Source organism: Oncorhynchus mykiss, chromosome 30 (genome assembly GCF_057628025.1).
Source record: "Oncorhynchus mykiss isolate SJ-2025 chromosome 30, ASM5762802v1, whole genome shotgun sequence".
NCBI lineage: Eukaryota > Metazoa > Chordata > Actinopteri > Salmoniformes > Salmonidae > Oncorhynchus > Oncorhynchus mykiss.
Genome location: NC_143051.1, coordinates 11,224,798 through 11,245,874, shown reverse-complemented (window position 1 = coordinate 11,245,874; position 21,077 = coordinate 11,224,798). Strand labels below are relative to the sequence as shown.

Below are 21,077 nucleotides of genomic sequence, written 5' to 3'. Positions count from 1 at the left end.
GCACTAGAACAGAGCAGAGCACTAGAACAGAGCAGAGCACTATAATAGAGCAGAGCACTAGAATAGAGCAGAGCACTAGAACAGAGCACTAGAACAGAGCAGAGCACTAGAATAGAGCAGAGCACTAGAACAGAGCAGAGCACTAGAACAGAGCAGAGCACTAGAACAGAGCAGAGCACTAGAACAGAACAGAGCACTGGAATAGAGCAGAGCACTAGAATAGAGCAGAGCACTAGAACAGAGCACTAGAATAGAGCAGAGCACTAGAACAGAGCAGAGCACTAGAATAGAGCAGAGCACTAGAACAGAGCACTAGATTAGAGCAGAGCACTAGAACAGAGTACAAGAACAGAGCAGAGCACTAGAACAGAGCAGAGCACTAGAACAGAGCACTACAACAGAGCAGAGCACTAGAATAGAGCAGAGCACTGGAACAGAGCAGAGCACTAGAACAAAGCACTAGAACAGAGCAGAGCACTAGAACAGAGCAGAGCACTAGAATAGAGAAGAGCACTAGAACAGAGCAGAGCACTAGAACAGAGCAGATCACTAGAACAGAGCAAAGCACTAGAACAGAGCACTAGAACAGAGCAGAGCACTAGAACAGAGCACTAGAACAGAGCAGAGCACTAGAACAGAGCAGAGCACTAGAATAGAGAAGAGCACTAGAACAGAGCAGAGCACTAGAACAGAGCAGAGCACTAGAATAGAGAAGAGCACTAGAACAGAGCAGAGCACTAGAACAGAGCAGATCACTAGAATAGAGCAGAGCACAAGAACAGAGCACGAGAAGAGAGCAGAGCACTAGAAGAGAGTAGAGCACTAGAACAGAGCAGAGCACTAGAACAGAGCACTAGAACAGAGCAGAGCACTAGAACAGAGCACTAGAACAGAGCAGAGTACTAGAATAGAGCAGAGCACTAGAACAGAGCAGAGCACTAGAACAGAGCACTAGAACAGAGCAGAGCACTAGAACAGAGCACTAGAACAGAGCAGAGCACTAGAACAGAGCACTAGAATAGAGCAGAGCACTAGAATAGAGCACTAGAATAGAGCAGAGCACTAGAACAGAGCAGATCACTAGAATAGAGCAGAGCACCAGAACAGAGCACGAGAAGAGAGCAGAGCACTAGAACAGAGCACTAGATTAGAGCAGAGCACTAGAACAGAGCAGAGCACTAGAACAGAGCACTGGAAAAGAGCAGAGCACTAGAAGAGAGCACTAGAACATAGAAGAGCACTAGAACAGAGCACTATAATAGAGCAGAGCACTAGAACATAGCACTAGAATAGAGCAGAGCACTATAACAGAGCAGAGCTAGAACAGAGCACTTGAATAGAGCAGAGCACTAGAACAGAGCAGAGCACTAGAACAGAGCAAAGCACTAGAATAGAGTAGAGCACTAGAACAGAGCAGAGCACTAGAACAGAGCACCAGAATAGAGCAGAGCACTACAACAGAGCACTAGAACAGAGCAGAGCACTAGAACAGAGTAGAGCACTAGAACAGAGCAGAGCACTAGAACAGAACAAAGCACTAGAACAGAGCACTAGAACAGAGCAGAGCACTAGAACAGAGCACTAGAACAGAGCAGAGTACTAGAATAGAGCAGAGCACTAGAACAGAGCACTAGAACAGAGCACTAGAACAGAGCAGAGCACTAGAACAGAGCACTAGAATAGAGCAGAGCATTAGAACAGAGCAGAGCACTAGAACAGAGCAGATCACTAGAATAGAGCAGAGCACAAGAACAGAGCACGAGAAGAGAGCAGAGCACTAGAAGAGAGTAGAGCACTAGAACAGAGCAGAGCACTAGAACAGAGCACTAGATCAGAGCAGAGCACTAGAACAGAGCACTAGAACAGAGCAGAGTACTAGAATAGAGCAGAGCACTAGAACAGAGCAGAGCACTAGAACAGAGCACTAGAACAGAGCAGAGCACTAGAACAGAGCACTAGAACAGAGCAGAGCACTAGAACAGAGCACTAGAATAGAGCAGAGCACTAGAATAGAGCACTAGAATAGAGCAGAGCACTAGAACAGAGCAGATCACTAGAATAGAGCAGAGCACCAGAACAGAGCACGAGAAGAGAGCAGAGCACTAGAACAGAGCACTAGATTAGAGCAGAGCACTAGAACAGAGCAGAGCACTAGAACAGAGCACTGGAAAAGAGCAGAGCACTAGAAGAGAGCACTAGAACATAGAAGAGCACTAGAACAGAGCACTATAATAGAGCAGAGCACTAGAACATAGCACTAGAATAGAGCAGAGCACTATAACAGAGCAGAGCTAGAACAGAGCACTTGAATAGAGCAGAGCACTAGAACAGAGCAGAGCACTAGAACAGAGCAAAGCACTAGAATAGAGTAGAGCACTAGAACAGAGCAGAGCACTAGAACAGAGCACCAGAATAGAGCAGAGCACTACAACAGAGCACTAGAACAGAGCAGAGCACTAGAACAGAGTAGAGCACTAGAACAGAGCAGAGCACTAGAACAGAGCAAAGCACTAGAACAGAGCACTAGAACAGAGCAGAGCACTAGAACAGAGCACTAGAACAGAGCAGAGTACTAGAATAGAGCAGAGCACTAGAACAGAGCACTAGAACAGAGCACTAGAACAGAGCAGAGCACTAGAACAGAGCACTAGAATAGAGCAGAGCACTAGAACAGAGCACTAGAATAGAGCAGAGCACTAGAACAGAGCAGAGCACTAGAACAGAGCAGATCACTAGAATAGAGCAGAGCACAAGAACAGAGCACGAGAAGAGAGCAGAGCACTAGAAGAGAGTAGAGCACTAGAACAGAGCAGAGCACTAGAACAGAGCACTAGAACAGAGCAGAGCACTAGAACAGAGCACTAGAACAGAGCAGAGTACTAGAATAGAGCAGAGCACTAGAACAGAGCAGAGCACTAGAACAGAGCACTAGAACAGAGCAGAGCACTAGAACAGAGCACTAGAACAGAGCAGAGCACTAGAACAGAGCACTAGAATAGAGCAGAGCACTAGAATAGAGCACTAGAATAGAGCAGAGCACTAGAACAGAGCAGATCACTAGAATAGAGCAGAGCACCAGAACAGAGCACGAGAAGAGAGCAGAGCACTAGAACAGAGCACTAGATTAGAGCAGAGCACTAGAACAGAGTACAAGAACAGAGCAGAGTACTAGAACAGAGCAGAGCACTAGAACAGAGCAGAGCACTAGAATAGAGCAGAGCCCTGGAACAGAGCAGAGCACTAGAACAGAGCACTAGAACAGAGCAGAGCACTAGAACAGAGCAGAGCACTAGAATAGAGCAGAGCACTAGAACAGAGCACTAGATCGGAGAAAAGCACTAGAATAGAGCAGAGCACTAGAACAGAGCAGAGCACTAGAACAGAGCAGAGCACTAGAACAGAGCACTAGAACAGAGCAGAGCACTAGAACAGAGCACTAGAATAGAGCAGAGCACTAGAACAGAGCAGAGCACTAGAACAGAGCAAAGCACTAGAATAGAGCAGAGCACTAGAACAGAGAAGAGCACTAGAACAGAGCACTAGAATAGAGCAGAGCACTAGAACAGAGCACTAGAACAGAGCACTAGAACAAAGCACTAGAACAGAGCAGAGCACTAGAACAGAGCAGAGCACTAGAACAGAGCACTAGAATAGAGCAGAGCACTAGAACAGAGCACTAGAATAGAGCAGAGCACTAGAACAAAGCAGAGCACTACAACAGAGCATAGCAGTAGAACAGAGCACTAGAATAGAGTAGAGCACTAGAACAGAGCACTAGAATAGAGCAGAGCACTAGAACAGAGCAGAGCACTCGAACAGAGCACTAGAATAGAGCAGAGCACTAGAATAGAGCAGAGCACCAGAACAGAGCACTAGAACAGAGCAGAGCACTAGAATAGAGCAGAGAATTAGAACAGAGTAGGAGAACATAGCAGAGCACTAGAACAGAACAGAGCAGTAGAACAGTGCACTAGAACAGAGCAGAGCACTATATTAGCGTAGAGCACAAGAACAGAGCACTAGAACAGAGCAGAGCACTAGAACAGAGCATAGCACTAGATCAGAGTAGAGCACAATAACAGAGCAGAGCAGTAGAGCGGAGTACAAGAACAGAGCAGAGCACTAGAACAGAGCACTAGAACTAGTTCAGAGTACCAGAACAGAGCAGAGCAGTAGAACAAAGCACAGCCCTAGAACAGTTCACTAGAACAGAGCAGAGCACTAGTACAGAGCAGAGAACTAGAACAGAGCAGAGCAGTAGAACAAAGCACAGCCCTAGAACAGAGCACTAATACAGAGCAGAGCACTAGAACAGAGAGGAGCACTGGAGCAGAGCACTAGAACAGAGAGGAGCACTAGACTAGAGCACTAGAGCAGAGCACTAGGACAGAGCAGAGCACAAGAACAGAGCACTTGAACAGAGAGGAGCATTGGAGCAGAGCACTAGAACAGAGCAGAGCACTAGAACTGAGCAGAGGTCTAGAACAGATCATGAGAACAGAACACTAGAACAGATCACTAGAACAGAGCACTTGAGCAAAGCCCTAGAACAGAGCACTATAACAGAGCACTAGTACAGAACAGAGCAGTAGAACAGAGCAGAGCAGTAGAACAAAGCACAGCCCTAGAACAGAGCACTAGAACAGAGCAGAGAACTAGAATAGAGCACTAGAACAGAGCACTAGAATAGAGCAGAGAACTAGAATAGAGCACTAGAACAGAGCACTAGAACAGAGCACTAGAACAGAGCAGAGCACAAGTACAGAGCAGAGCACAAGTACAGAGCACTAGAACAGAACAGAGCAGAGCACTAGAGCAGAGCAGAGCACTAGAACAGAGCAGAGCACATTACAGAGCACTAGAGCAGAGGAGAGCACTAGAACGGAGCACTAGAACCGAGCACTTGAGCAAAGCCCTAGAATAGAGCACTATAACAGAGCACTAGTACAGAACAGAGCACTATAACAGAACACTAGTACAGAACAGAGCACTAGAACATAGCACTGCTGTTGAGCTTCAATTGGCGGACAGATAGCCTTACATTCTCCTGCAAAATGTCTTGATAAACTTGGGAATTCATTTTTCCATCGATGATAGCAAGCTGTCCAGGCCCTGAGGCAGCAAAGCAGCCCCAAATTATGATGCTCCCTTCACCATACTTTACAGTTGGGATGAGGTTTTGATGTTGGTGTGCTGTGCCTTTTTTTCTCCACACATAGTGTTGTATGTTCCTTCCAAACAACTCAACTGTAGTTTCATCTGTCCACAGAATATTTTGCCAGTAGCGCTGTGGAACATCCAGATGCTCCTTAGTGAACTTCAGACGTGCAGCAATTATTATTTTTGGACAGCAGTGGCTTCTTCCGTGCTGTCTTCCCATGAACGCCATTCTTGTTTAGTGATTTACGTATCGTAGACTCTTCAACAGAAATGTTAGCATGTCCCAGAGATTTCTGTAAGTCTTCAGCTGACACTCTAGGATTTTTCTTAACCTCATTGAGCATTCTGAGCTGTGCTCTTGCAGTCATCTTTGCAGGATGACAACTCCTAGGAAGACTGGCAACAGTACTGAACTTTCTCCATTTATAGACAATTTGTCTTACCGTGGACTGATGAACATCAAGGCTTTTAGAGATACTTTTGTAAACATTTCCAGCTTCATGCAAGTCAACAATTCTTAATCTTAAGTCTTCTGAGATCTCTTTTGTTGGAGGCTTGGTTGACATCAGGCAATGCTTCTTGTGAATAGCAAACTCACATTTTGGTGAGTGTTTTTTATAGGGCAGGGCAGCTCTAACCAAAATCTCCAATCTCGTCTCAATGATTGTACTCCAGGTTAGCCGACTCCTGACTCCAATTAGCTTTTGGAGAAGCCTAGGGATTCATATACGTTTTCCAACCTACACTGTGTATATTTAAATGATGTATTCAATACAGACAGACAAGAAAAAATACAATAATTTGTGTGTTATTTTATGTTTTATTTTTAAAAAAAATCTTTATTTAACCAGGTAGGCTAGTTGAGAACAAGTTCTCATTTACAACTGCGACCTGGCCAAGATAAACGCTAAGCAGTGCGACAAAAAACAACACATAGTTACACATGAGATAAACAACCGTACAGTCAATAATACAATAGAACAATCTATATACAGTGAGTGCAAATGGAGTAAGGAGGTAAGGAAATAAATAGGCCATTGAAGCGACGCAACTACAATTTAGCAAATGAACACTGGAGTGATAGATGTGCAGATGATGATGTGCAAGTAGAAATACTGGTTTGCAAAAGAACAAAAAAAAAGTTAATAAATAACAATATGGGGATGAGGTAGGTAGTTGGGTGGGTTATTTACAGATGGGCTGTGTACAGCTACAGCGATCGGTGAGCTGCTCAGATAGCTGATGTTTAAAGTTAGTGAGGGAGATATAAGTCTCCAACTTCAGCGATTATTAGTTTAAGCAGACTGTGTTTGTCTGTTGTTGTGACTTAGATAAAGATCAGAGCTAATTTTATGACCAATTTATGCAGAAATCCAGATCATTGCAAAGGGTTCACATACTTTTCCTTGCCACTGTATTATACATGTTAACTAGCTTAGTCCAGTTAAAGATCACAGAGGATGGTGCATTTACTGCTGGATGTTGACATGAGCATTACACACTTAGCCCACTGAATCATGACAAAACTGGTAACCTCTTTGCTGTTAGAATCTAGTCTTATTCTGTCCATATCTCATGCTTTTAATGTATCTTTAAAAATATAAATGACAAAAGTCTCGGCATCTGCAAATGATCTTGGGCTGACGCTGGCATTGAACTTTTAATTAGTTCATTTTTTTCACATTAGCAGACGCTCTTAATATCCAGATTGACTTACAAAAGCAATGCGGGTGTTGCTCAAGGACACAAAGACATATTTTTTTAACCTAGTCGGCTCGGGGATTGAAACCATCAACTTTTCGGTTACTGGCCCAACGCTCTAGCCGCTAGGCTACCTGTCGTTCACGGTGACAGAATAGGTTAACTTTAAAAGATGGAAATTGGTTAAAAGTTTGGCTGAAGCTAAAGCAGATAGAAAACTGCCCAATTCTAAAAACTACAAGTTTAACTTTTTATTAAATGTGTGAAAGACACTGCTGCTCCCTTGTGGTGAGTCCACCACACATGCCTGGAATGTGCAGGGTATATTAACTTAACTGGTAATAATAGTTTGTTGTTGACCCAGCCGCCTAGGCATGGCTGGGCCTGGGTGGGCCCGGCCCACCTTGCTCTCTACTTATCAGTGTTCCCAACAGGACATTATTTGTATTTTTTTTTAACTAAACATGCATACACTATCAGATAGAATTCATAGCAAGCAGTGCACTGGAATGACATTCATATGAACTGGAATGACATTCACTCTCATGTGATGGGTGGCCAAAAATAACAAACTGAAAGCCACTCCTCCAATAAACCACCAATATGACTGCATTGAGGCAGATGTTTACAAATACCTTAGCCAAATACATTTAAACTCAGTTTTTCACAATTCCTGACATTTAATCCTAGTAAAAATTCCCTGTCTTAAGTCAGTTAGGATCACCACTTTATTTTAAGAATGTGAAATGTCAGAATAATAGTAGAACAAATGATTTATTTCAGATGTTATTTCTTTCATCACATTCCCAGTGGGTCAGAAGTTTACATACACTCAATTAATATTTGGTAGCATTGCCTTTAAATTGTTTAACTTGGGTTAAACGTTTTGGCTAGCCTTGCACAAGCTTCCCACAATAAGTTGGGTGAATTTTGTCCCATTCCTCCTGACAGAGCTGGTGTAACGGAGTCAGGTTTGTAGGCTTCCTTGCTTGCACACGCTTTTTAAGTTCTGCCCACACATTTTCTATAGGATTGAGGTCAGGGTTTTGTGATGGCAACTCCAATACCTTGACTTTGTTGTCCTTAAGCCATTTTGCCTCAACTTTGGAAGTATGCTTGGCGTCGTTGTCAATTTGGAAGACCCATTGGCGACCAAGCTTTAACTTTAACTTGATGTCTTGAGATGTTTCTTAAATATATACACCTAATTTTCCTTTCTCATGATGTCATCTGTTTTGTGAAGCGCACCAGTCCCTCCTGCAGCAAAGCACCCCCACAACATGATGCTGCCAGAGGACATTTCTCCAAAAAGTACATTATTTGTCCCCATGTGCTGTTGCAAACCGTAGTCTGGCTTTTTATGGCGATTTTGGAGCAGTAGCTTCTTCCTTGCTGAGCGGCCTTTCAGGTTATGTCGATATAGGACTCTACTGTGGATATAGATACTTTTGTACCTGTTTCCTTCCACTTCATCACAAGGTCCTTTGCTGTTGTTCTGGGATTGATTTGCACTTTTCGCACCAAAGTATGTTCATCTCTAGCAGACAGAACGTGTCTCCTTCCTGAGCGGTATGACGGCTGCGTGGTCCCATGGTGTTTATACTTGCATACTATTGTTTGTACAGATGAACGTGGTACTTTCAGGTGCTTGGAAATTGCTCCTAAGGATGAACCAGACTTGTAGAGGTCTACAATTTTTTTTCTGAGGTCTTGGCTGATTTCTTTTGGTTTTCCCATGACGTCAAGCAAAGAGGCACTGAGTTTGAAGGTAGGCCTTGAAATACATCCACAGGTACACCTCCAATTGACTCAAATGATGTCAATTAGCCTATCAGTAGCTTCTAAAGCCATGACATCATTTTCTGGAATTTTCCAAGCTATTTAAAGGCACAGTCAACTTAGTGTATGTAAACTTCTGACCCACTGGAATTGTGATACAGTGAATTAATTATAAGTTTAAAAATCTGTCTGTAAACAAGTTTGGAGAAATTGCTTGTGTCATGCACAAAGTAGATGTCCTAACTGACCTGCCAAAATTATAGTTTGTTTTAACAAGAAATGTGTGGAGTGGTTGAAAAATGAGTTTTAATGACTCCAACATAAGTGTATGTAAACGCTCGACTTCAAATGTATGCACCAGGCCACTGCCTACTTCATCTGCCTTCACCGCCCATAATACCTTGCCTTTATCACAGTCAACACACCTATATATTAGCTTTAATTCTCTAAAACAATGTTTATCATAGAAACGTTTGCATGAATCATTAGCATTAAGACGTCTGTGGCATTGTGTTGTGTTGATTTCTATTATTCCCAGCACAAGGTGCACCTGTGTAATGATCATACTGTTTAATCAGCTTCTTGATATGCCACACCTGTCAGGTGGATGTATTATCTTTGGCAAAGGAGAAATTCTTACTAACCTGGATGTAAACACATTTTTGTACAAAATTTGAGAAAAATACGCTTTTTGTGTGTATGGAACATTTCTGGGATATTTTATTTCAGCTCATGAAACCAACACTTTACATGTTGCTTTTAAAAACATTTTCAGTACAAAAACTGGCACACTCATAGCCTAATGATATAACCTAATAACTGGCCTACTCATAGCCTAAGGATTTAACCTAATAACTATTCTAGTTAGGGCCAGTTTGCGCTTTTCTGTGAAGGGAGTAGTACACAGCGTTGTACGAGATCTTCAGTTTCTTGGAAATTTATCGCATGGAATAGCCTTCATTTCTCAGAACAAGAATAGACTGACAAGTTTCAGAAGAAAGTCCTTAGTTTCTGGACATTTTGAGCCTGTAATCGAACCTACAAATGCTGATGCTCCAGATACTCAACTAGTCTAAAGAAGGCCAGTTTTATTTCTTCTTTAATCAGAACAACAGTTTTCAGCTGTGCTAACATAATTGCAAAAGGGTTTTCTAATGATCAATTAGCCTTTTAAAATTATAAACTTGGATTAAATAACACAACGTGCCATTGGAACACAGGAGTGATGGTTGCTGATAATGGGCCTCTGTACGCCTATGTAGATATTCCATTACAAATCAGCCATTTCCAGCTACAATAGTCATTTACAACATTAACAATGTCTACACTGTATTTCGGATCAATTTGATGTTCTTTTAATGGACAAAAAAAGTAGCTTTTCTTTCAAAAACAAGGACATTTCTATGTGACCCCAAACTTTTGAGCAGTAGTGTATGCTTGAGTAAGATTGGCTTTTTAGCATTCATAGCAATAGTTACGAACCTTACTACGGGGATTGGATGTAAATTGCAGAACATAGAGGTTGTGGTAGCTGCTACAGAGAGGAATTTGGGTGTAGAGATTTGACGTCAGAAGAGTTAAAGGGTGTGTTGAGTGGTGGTGTCCCGTCCTTTCAGGTTGTTGGCCTGAGGTAGGACTAGATAGGTTTAAATAGTGGAGTAGGGTGGTGGGTTTTTAATGAGTGTAGGGCAGTGGAGGGGAGGAAGGCTCATAATAGTGGCCAGAATGGTATCAAATACATCAACTATGTGGTTGATACCATTCCATTGACTCCTTTCCAGACATTATTAGGAGCCGTCCTCCCCTCAGCAGCCTCCACTGGTGCAGGGTTAGATGGTAGTGTATTTGTTGACTTATTTTACTTTTTTTAAGAAAAGTACAAGGGAGTTATACTCCACTCGAGTAGGTGGCGGTAATGCAACACGTATTGGATGCCAATCGCCCTTAAACCTCATCAAACAAGGTCTGCTTAGCAAGCGTTCCCAGAAGTCTCGTGATGTTGCGCCTCTGGGTTTAAATCCTCTGTGCTGCGTGGATAACTGTAGCAAATATGATCTGCTAGGGATAGAGGTTTTAAAGGATTTTTGTGAGATTTAGAAATCGTTGAACCATGGCCACAGACACTACTACAGAGAATGGGCCGAGTTCGAGCCAAGAAGCGCAAACACACGTCAACGCTACAACTGAATACTGCGCAAAGACGCAGGAATTGACGTGGCAGTACTACTGGGGCGGGGCTATGCAAATTGTGAAAGCTGTATGACTCTGACTACGTTTCATTTTTTCTCCATGGAATTTCCCCGTAGTTAGAAACTATCAAGCGCCGACTGGAACTCCGTGGCCCGCAGGACAACCAACTTTAGATGCCGGATACGGGTACAACTATCTGGGAATCTGCGCCCCCGACCACGGGTACTCCGACCGGGCAGCAGATGACAGCTGGGACACCGCCTCATGATACAAGGCCGGTGCAACAACAGAACGGAAACGCACCCGAAACAAGTACACTAATCACAACAAGTCAATGATTACAAAAATGACGATAACTCTAGAAAGGCTGCCACTCGTTTTTGGTTTTGTACTAGGCCTACTTTGTCAAATAGCTACAGGGAATCCATATCATGTACACAAAGACAACACCTTTCCTCTGTTTGTTCATGACAATATTTAATGGCTTTAATGGCACAGGATCACATGAATAGCCTCTTGAGCAAGCAGCTGGCTAACCATGATGGGTACACACTCATGCATACAATCTGCTGAGGCCTTGATCTGAATAGTACGCATTTGTTTTATGTCCGTTCTTGAACCCTCCAGACCTAAGGCAAATCACGTAGACATTGACTGATTTGGCTGAACAAAGTGAAATGGATTGATCAGGGGTTTCTGGAAGTTAGTTGAACTTTGTCTAAAGCAGGGCAGATTATTGTACTGTCGTTACCTGGGTACATTCCCTGAAGTTGTCTTCTCCCCTGCAGGTCTGGAATACACCACCCCTTCTCCCCTCCACAGTTTCCTGGCTGAGACGGTGGACTTCTTTATTCTATTTTGTGTCAATGCAACCATCATTCTGCACCTTAGTGGCATGAAGTGAGTCAATCAGTCTAGCCTTTTATAGTTTCCTTGGCCTTGAATGAGAGAAAAAATATAAGAAAATACCATGTTAATGAACATTAATTTTAATTATCATAGTAGGCCATAATTATTCTATTCTATTATAGTCCAGTCTAGTCTATTCTCCCCCACAGGGACATCACTAAGTTCATCACCCACTTCATAGTTGAGGAGATGGATGAGAACACGTCCATGGAGGACCTGCAGAAGATGATGGCAGTAGCTCTGGTCTACAGGGTGCTGGTCTGTGAGGTGCAGTAGATCTGGTCTACAGGGTGCTGGTCTGTTTCTGTGAGGTGCAGTAGCTCTGGTCTACATGGTGCTGGTCTGTGAGGTGCAGTAGCTCTGGTCTACAGGGTGCTGGTCTGTTTCTGTGAGGTGCAGTAGCTCTGGTCTACATGGTGCTGGTCTGTTTCTCTGAGGTGCAGTAGCTCTGGTCTACATGGTGCTGGTCTGTGAGGTGCAGTAGCTCTGGTCTACAGGGTGCTGGTCTGTTTCTGTGAGGTGCAGTAGCTCTGGTCTACATGGTGCTGGTCTGTGAGGTGCAGTAGCTCTGGTCTACAGGGTGCTGGTCTGTTTATGTGAGGTGCTGTAGCTCTGGGGGTGCTGGTCTGTTTCTGTGAGGTGCAGTAGCTCTGGTCTACAGGGTGCTGTTTCTGTGAGGTGCTGTAGCTCTGGGGGTGCTGGTCTGTTTATGTGATGTGCAGTAGATCTGGTCTACAGGGTGCTTGTCTGGTCTGTTTCTGTGAGGTACAGTAGCTCTGGGGGTGCTGGTCTGTTTCTGTGAGGTACAGTAGCTCTGGGGGTGCTGGTCTGTTTCTGTGAGGTACAGTAGCTCTGGGGGTGCTGGTCTGTTTCTGTGAGGTGCAGTAGCTCTGGTCTACATGGTGATGGTCTGTTTCTGTGAGGTGCAGTAGCACTGGTCTGCATGGTGCTGGTCTGTTTCTGTGAGGTGCAGTAGCTCTGGTCTACATGGTGCTGGTCTGTGAGGTGCAGTAGCTCTGGTCTACAGGGTGCTGGTCTGTTTCTGTGAGGTGCAGTAGCTCTGGTCTACATGGTGCTGGTCTGTTTCTGTGAGGTGCAGTAGCTCTGGTCTACATGGTGCTGGTCTGTGAGGTGCAGTAGCTCTGGTCTACAGGGTGCTGGTCTGTTTCTGTGAGGTGCAGTAGCTCTGGTCTACATGGTGCTGGTCTGTGAGGTGCAGTAGCTCTGGTCTACAGGGTGCTGGTCTGTGAGGTGCAGTAGCTCTGGTCTACAGGGTGCTGGTCTGTGAGGTGCAGTAGCTCACGTCTACATGGTGCTGGTCTGTGAGGTGCAGTAGCTCTGGTCTACAGGGTGCTGGTCTGTGAGGTGCAGTAGCTCTGGTCTACAGGGTGCTGGTCTGTTTCTGTGAGGTGCAGTAGCTCTGGTCTACATGGTGCTGGTCTGTGAGGTGCAGTAGCTCTGGTCTACAGGGTGCTGGTCTGTGAGGTGCAGTAGCTCTGGTCTACATGGTGCTGGTCTGTGAGGTGCAGTAGCTCTGGTCTACATGGTGCTGGTCTGTGAGGTGCAGTAGCTCTGGTCTACAGGGTGCTGGTCTGTTTCTGTGAGGTGCAGTAGCTCTGGTCTGCATGGTGCTGGTCTGTGAGGTGCAGTAGCTCTGGTCTACAGGGTGCTGGTCTGTGAGGTGCAGTAGCTCTGGTCTACAGGGTGCTGGTCTGTTTCTGTGAGGTGCAGTAGCTCTAGTCTACATGGTGCTGGTCTGTGAGGTGCAGTAGCTCTGGTCTACATGGTGCTGGTCTGTTTCTGTGAGGTGCAGTAGCTCTGGGGGTGCTGGTCTGTTTCTGTGAGGTGCAGTAGCTCTGGTCTACATGGTGCTGGTCTGTTTCTGTGAGGTGCAGTAGCTCTGGGGGTGCTGGTCTGTTTCTGTGAGGTGCAGTAGCTCTGGGGGTGCTGGTCTGTTTCTGTGAGGTGCAGTTGCTCTGGTCTACATGGTGCTGTTTCTGTGAGGTGCAGTAGCTCTGGGGGTGCTGGTCTGTTTCTGTGAGGTGCAGTAGCTCTGGTCTACAGGGTGCTGTTTCTGTGAGGTGCTGTAGCTCTGGGGGTGCTGGTCTGTTTATGTGATGTGCAGTAGATCTGGTCTACAGGGTGCTTGTCTGGTCTGTTTCTGTGAGGTACAGTAGCTCTGGGGGTGCTGGTCTGTTTCTGTGAGGTACAGTAGCTCTGGGGGTGCTGGTCTGTTTCTGTGAGGTACAGTAGCTCTGGGGGTGCTGGTCTGTTTCTGTGAGGTGCAGTAGCACTGGTCAACAGGGTGATGGTCTGTTTCTGTGAGGTGCAGTAGCACTGGTCTACAGGGTGATGGTCTGTTTCTGTGAGGTGCAGTAGCTCTGGTCTGCAGGGTGCTGGTCGGTTTCTGTGAGGTGCAGTAGCTCTGGGGGTGCTGGTCTGTTTCTGTGAGGTGCAGTAGCTCTGGTCTATAGGGTGCTGGTCTGTTTCTGTGAGGTACAGTAGCTCTGGGGGTGCTGGTCTGTTTCTGTGAGGTACAGTAGCTCTGGGGGTGCTGGTCTGTTTCTGTGAGGTGCAGTAGCTCTGGTCTACATGGTGATGGTCTGTTTCTGTGAGGTGCAGTAGCACTGGTCTGCATGGTGCTGGTCTGTTTCTGTGAGGTGCAGTAGCTCTGGTCTACATGGTGCTGGTCTGTGAGGTGCAGTAGCTCTGGTCTACAGGGTGCTGGTCTGTTTCTGTGAGGTGCAGTAGCTCTGGTCTACATGGTGCTGGTCTGTTTCTGTGAGGTGCAGTAGCTCTGGTCTACATGGTGCTGGTCTGTGAGGTGCAGTAGCTCTGGTCTACAGGGTGCTGGTCTGTTTCTGTGAGGTGCAGTAGCTCTGGTCTACATGGTGCTGGTCTGTGAGGTGCAGTAGCTCTGGGGGTGCTGGTCTGTTTCTGTGAGGTACAGTAGCTCTGGGGGTGCTGGTCTGTTTCTGTGAGGTGCAGTAGCTCTGGTCTACATGGTGATGGTCTGTTTCTGTGAGGTGCAGTAGCACTGGTCTGCATGGTGCTGGTCTGTTTCTGTGAGGTGCAGTAGCTCTGGTCTACATGGTGCTGGTCTGTGAGGTGCAGTAGCTCTGGTCTACAGGGTGCTGGTCTGTTTCTGTGAGGTGCAGTAGCTCTGGTCTACATGGTGCTGGTCTGTTTCTGTGAGGTGCAGTAGCTCTGGTCTACATGGTGCTGGTCTGTGAGGTGCAGTAGCTCTGGTCTACAGGGTGCTGGTCTGTTTCTGTGAGGTGCAGTAGCTCTGGTCTACATGGTGCTGGTCTGTGAGGTGCAGTAGCTCTGGTCTACAGGGTGCTGGTCTGTGAGGTGCAGTAGCTCTGGTCTACAGGGTGCTGGTCTGTGAGGTGCAGTAGCTCACGTCTACATGGTGCTGGTCTGTGAGGTGCAGTAGCTCTGGTCTACAGGGTGCTGGTCTGTGAGGTGCAGTAGCTCTGGTCTACAGGGTGCTGGTCTGTTTCTGTGAGGTGCAGTAGCTCTGGTCTACATGGTGCTGGTCTGTGAGGTGCAGTAGCTCTGGTCTACAGGGTGCTGGTCTGTGAGGTGCAGTAGCTCTGGTCTACATGGTGCTGGTCTGTGAGGTGCAGTAGCTCTGGTCTACAGGGTGCTGGTCTGTGAGGTGCAGTAGCTCTGGTCTACAGGGTGCTGGTCTGTTTCTGTGAGGTGCAGTAGCTCTGGTCTACATGGTGCTGGTCTGTGAGGTGCAGTAGCTCTGGTCTACAGGGTGCTGGTCTGTGAGGTGCAGTAGCTCTGGTCTACATGGTGTTGGTCTGTGAGGTGCAGTAGCTCTGGTCTACATGGTGCTGGTCTGTGAGGTGCAGTAGCTCTGGTCTACAGGGTGCTGGTCTGTTTCTGTGAGGTGCAGTAGCTCTGGTCTGCATGGTGCTGGTCTGTGAGGTGCAGTAGCTCTGGTCTACAGGGTGCTGGTCTGTGAGGTGCAGTAGCTCTGGTCTACAGGGTGCTGGTCTGTTTCTGTGAGGTGCAGTAGCTCTAGTCTACATGGTGCTGGTCTGTGAGGTGCAGTAGCTCTGGTCTACATGGTGCTGGTCTGTTTCTGTGAGGTGCAGTAGCTCTGGGGGTGCTGGTCTGTTTCTGTGAGGTGCAGTAGCTCTGGTCTACATGGTGCTGGTCTGTTTCTGTGAGGTGCAGTAGCTCTGGGGGTGCTGGTCTGTTTCTGTGAGGTGCAGTAGCTCTGGGGGTGCTGGTCTGTTTCTGTGAGGTGCAGTTGCTCTGGTCTACAGGGTGCTGTTTCTGTGAGGTGCAGTAGCTCTGGGGGTGCTGGTCTGTTTCTGTGAGGTGCAGTAGCTCTGGTCTACAGGGTGCTGTTTCTGTGAGGTGCTGTAGCTCTGGGGGTGCTGGTCTGTTTATGTGATGTGCAGTAGATCTGGTCTACAGGGTGCTTGTCTGGTCTGTTTCTGTGAGGTACAGTAGCTCTGGGGGTGCTGGTCTGTTTCTGTGAGGTACAGTAGCTCTGGGGGTGCTGGTCTGTTTCTGTGAGGTACAGTAGCTCTGGGGGTGCTGGTCTGTTTCTGTGAGGTGCAGTAGCACTGGTCAACAGGGTGATGGTCTGTTTCTGTGAGGTGCAGTAGCACTGGTCTACAGGGTGATGGTCTGTTTCTGTGAGGTGCAGTAGCTCTGGTCTGCAGGGTGCTGGTCGGTTTCTGTGAGGTGCAGTAGATCTGGTCTATAGGGTGCTGGTCTGTTTCTGTGAGGTACAGTAGCTCTGGGGGTGCTGGTCTGTTTCTGTGAGGTACAGTAGCTCTGGTCTACAGGGTGCTGTTTATGTGAGGTACAGTAGCTCTGGGGGTGCTGGTCTGTTTCTGTGAGGTGCAGTAGCTCTGGTCTACAGGGTGCTGGTCTGTTTATGTGAGGTACAGTAGCTCTGGGGGTGCTGGTCTGTTTCTGTGAGGTGCAGTAGCTCTGGTCTACAGGGTGCTGTTTCTGTGAGGTGCAGTACTCTGGTCTACAGGGTGCTGTTTCTGTGAGGTGCAGTAGCTCTGGTCTACAGGGTGCTGGTCTGTTTCTGTGAGGTGCAGTAGCTCTGGTCTACAGGGTGCTGGTCTGTTTCTGTGAGATACAGTAGCTCTGGTCTAAGGGTGCTGGTCTGTTTCTGTGAGATACAGTAGCTCTGGTCTACAGGGTGCTGGTCTGTTTCTGTGAGGTGCAGTAGCTCTGGACCTGTAACCATAAAGCATCTCAGAGTCATAGTGATGATCTAGGGTCAGTTATGCCTTCTAAATCATAATGAATTAGAGGAGGGACCTGATCCTAGATCAGCTCTCCTACAGTACTCTGAGACACTTTGTGAATTCAGGCACAGGTTGCTGGTCTGTTTCAATGAGCTTAATATGGGTTATATTGGTTACCCATGAAGTAACAAAGCATTGAAAATGTGTGCAAACCTAAAGCCCTGTATTCACAATGGAAAAGACCTGAATCACCTCCTTCCTACCACAAATCAAAATCAAATCAAATCAAATGTTATTTATATAGCCCTTCGTACATCAGCTGATATCTCAAAGTGCTGTACAGAAACCCAGCCTAAAACCCCAAACAGCAAGCAATGCAGGTGTAGAAGCACGGAGGATATGTGTGGATTGTATCAACATCAATCTCTCTGAAGAATCTTTCACTTCATGTGTTATATTACCAGCATCTCTCTGACCACCTCTCTGTTCTCCTCCTCTCAGATCTTCTGGGGTCTGGGCGGTGCCACCCCGGGGAAGATCTTCCTGGGTCTTCAAGTCGTGACATGCGACAGCTCAGTCCTGGTCCGACCCAACCGGGTCCTGGTGGTACCGGCATCTAACGTCACCCTATCTGCGTAAGTCGCTGACTACGTGTGACACATCTTGGTTAGCGTTGAAAACAGATATGAATATGTTTGTTTGGCCTACAGCCATCTGCCACTGGTACTACTACGTTTCCATATGGAAAGGTGTGACCATGAACGCCTGGAGCCTGAGTGTTGTAAATGAAAGGCACACTGGAGCCTGAGTATTGTGAGTTTATAAGGTACTACATAAATGTGAAGCCGATCTCCTGAGATGGAGAAAGTTGTCTTTGAAAGTGGGTTTTAATGCCGATCTACATTTGAGTAATTTAGCAGATGTTCTTATCCTGAGTGATTCACAGTAGTAAGTACATACATATTTTGTTACTTTTTCGTACTAGTCCCCTGTTGCACGTGCCATGCTCTACCAACTGAGTCAGTTTGACAAATAACCCTTGTTTTGGTAGCAGTTCATTTTCTGGTACTGTTTCCACTGATATTAACCTGGTATTACATGTGTAGTTTGCTATGTAATTAGTATTATTTATTATCATGTCTTGTAATAGTAACATCCAACCCATTCTCTCCCCTCTCAGCTCCACGGTGCGGGTCGTCATCCAACCCATTCTCTCCCCTCCCAGCTCCACGGTGCGGGTCGTCGTCCAACCCATTCTCTCCCCTCCCAGCTCCACGGTGCGGGTCGTCGTCCAACCCATTCTCTCCCCTCCCAGCTCCACGGTGCGGGTCGTCATCCAACCCATTCTCTCCCCTCTCAGCTCCACGGTGCGGGTCGTCGTCCAACCCATTCTCTCCCCTCCCAGCTCTACGGTGCGGGTCGTCATCCAACCCATTCTCTCCCCTCCCAGCTCCACGGTGCGGGTTGTCATCCAACCCATTCTCTCCCCTCCCAGCTCCACGGTGCAGGTCGTCATCCAACCCATTCTCTCCCCTCTCAGCTCCACGGTGCGGGTCGTCATCCAACCCATTCTCTCCCCATCCAACCCATTCTCTCCCCTCCCAGCTCCACAGTGCGGGTCGTCATCCAACCCATTCTCTCCCCTCCCAGCTCCACGGTGCGGGTCGTCATCCAACCCATTCTCTCCCCTCTCAGCTCCACGGTGCGGTCGTCATCCAACCCATTCTCTCCCCTCCCAGCTCCACGGTGCGGGTCGTCGTCCAACCCATTCTCTCCCCTCCCAGCTCCACGGTGCGGGTCGTCGTCCAACCCATTCTCTCCCCTCCCAGCTCCACGGTGCGGGCGTTGAATAAGAACTTCCTGTTCTCCATCTTCACCACCTTCTTCTTCTTTCAACACAACAGGACTGTCTATGATATCGTAGCTGGAACCATCGTGGTGCAGCACAGAGGGGTTAGATGACTGATACCCTTTACATCAATGTCGTGTCGAGTAGGGCACACCAACACTTTGCAACGGAAAATTAAAACAGGTTCTGTTTCACAAAGTTTTGAAAAAAAAGAAATCTCTCTATTGAACAAAACCCAAACTGTGGGCTTCTGGAACTGAACAGAACGCCTGTAGAACAGATCTAGGCCAACAGATCTAGGCCAACAGATCTAGGCCAACAGATCGACGGACGTCCGTCCTTTCTTTCTTTCTTTCTTTCTTTTTATTTATTGGCTATACTCAGCCTTGTCTCAGGATGGTAAGTTGGTGGTTGAAGATATCCCTCTAGTGGTGTGGGGGCTGTGCTTTGGCAAAGTGGGTGGGGTTATATCCTTCCTGTTTGGCCCTGTCCGGGGGTGTCCTCGGATGGGGCCACAGTGTCTCTTGACCCCTCCTGTCTCAGCCTCCAGTATTTATGCTGCAGTAGTTTATGTGTCGGTGGGCTAGGGTCAGTTTGTTATATCTGGAGTACTTCTCCTGTCCTATTCGGTGTCCTGTGTGAATTTAAGTGTGCTTTCTCTAATTCTCTCTTTCTCTCTTTCTCTCTCTCTCTCGGAGGACCTGAGCCCTAGGACCATGCCCCAGGACTACCTGACATGATGACTCCTTGCTGTCCCCAGTCCACCTGGCCGTGCTGCTGCTCCAGTTTCAACTGTTCTGCCTCATTATTATTCGACCATGCTGGTCATTTATGAACATTTGAACATCTTGGCTATGTTCTGTTATTATCTCCACCCGGCACAGCCAGAAGAGGACTGGCCACCCCACATAGCCTGGTTCCTCTCTAGGTTTCTTCCTAGGTTTTGGCCTTTCTAGGGAGTTTTTCCTAGCCACCGTGCTTCTACACCTGCATTGCTTGCTGTTTGGGGTTTTAGGCTGGGTTTCTGTACAGCACTTTGAGATATCAGCTGATGTACGAAGGGCTATATAAATAAATTTGATTTGATTTGAAAAATAAAAAATACATTTGATTTGATATCAGGCTGGCTGTGTATCGGGCTGTCTGTCTATAAGGCTGGCTGTGTATCGGGCTGTCTGTGTATCAGGCTGGCTGTGTATCGGGCTGTCTGTCTATCAGGCTGGCTGTGTATCGGGCTGTATGTCTGTCTATCTATCAGGCTGACTGTGTATCAGTCTGTCTATCTGGCTGGCTGGGCCACATATTCAGCAGCAGGTTTGCATTATACTGTCCAGTCCTTTCTTCAGCAGAACCAGACTGAGGCAGTTCTCATTCTGACTCACAGATCAGAATCTGGTTGTTATACAATATGTCTACCCTCCTCCTCCTCCTCGCTGATAAGAGGTCTGCTGGATGTGTCTGTGTAGACTAGTGCGTGTATAAGATGTGTTAGTGTGTAGGAAGGCACACACCTCTGGTCTTGTCTGGATTCCCATCACGCAGGGTATTCAAATGACCGTACGCAGGCTTGGTCGGTCAAGGCTAGCCTTCAGTGGCGTAAATGACCACTCTCAAGTGAGTTTGCAATTGACCACTGAAGTTATTTAGTCATTTTTCACACTATACAATGTGTAGAGCTATACTGTTGATTTAGAGTATATCTGGTGGTGGTGAGGTAGTGCAGTTATCATGGATCTTTTCCTTTGTGGCTTATCGTGTCTCTGTTCATGTCATGTTCATGTCATGTTTATGTCATGTTTCACCAGCACCACCAACACTGTTGTGAGACTCCCACAATACAACCATATTCAGTGAACATTCCGATTAGTAGCCACAGGGGGGCGCTAGATAGTAGAACACAAACCAGAGCAAAATATAGACTTCATCAAATCACATTTATTTAAGAAGCCTTTTTTAGATCAGCAGTTGTCATAAAGTGTTTATACAGAAACCCAGCCTAAAACCCTAAACAGCAAGCAATGCAGATGTACAAGCACGGTGGGTTGCAAAAACTCTCTAGAAAAGGCAGGAACCTAGGAAGAAACCTAGAGGGGAACCAGGCTCTGAGGGGTGACCAGTCCTCTTTTGGCTTGCCTGGTGGAGATTCATGCATGGCTTCCTCTCCTCTTCCAAGCTCCTTAAGCTTGCTTTTTCCTTCTCTCCTCCTCTTCCCCTTCTCTCCTCTTCCCCTTCTCTCTCCTCTTCCTCTTCTTTCC

General features: G+C 46.7%; 1 pseudogene across 1 annotated transcript; it reads left to right on the top strand.

Moving 5' to 3' along the window:
• The first annotated feature begins 10,631 nt into the window (after positions 1-10,631).
• Positions 10,632-19,924, top strand: LOC149970199 (protein FAM8A1-like; annotated as a pseudogene). Its single transcript, XR_016493764.1, has 6 exons — positions 10,632-11,142; positions 11,619-11,730; positions 11,889-12,011; positions 16,739-16,745; positions 17,475-17,608; positions 18,803-19,924. The product of XR_016493764.1 is annotated as a protein FAM8A1-like (transcript).
• Positions 19,925-21,077: the final 1,153 nt, after the last annotated feature.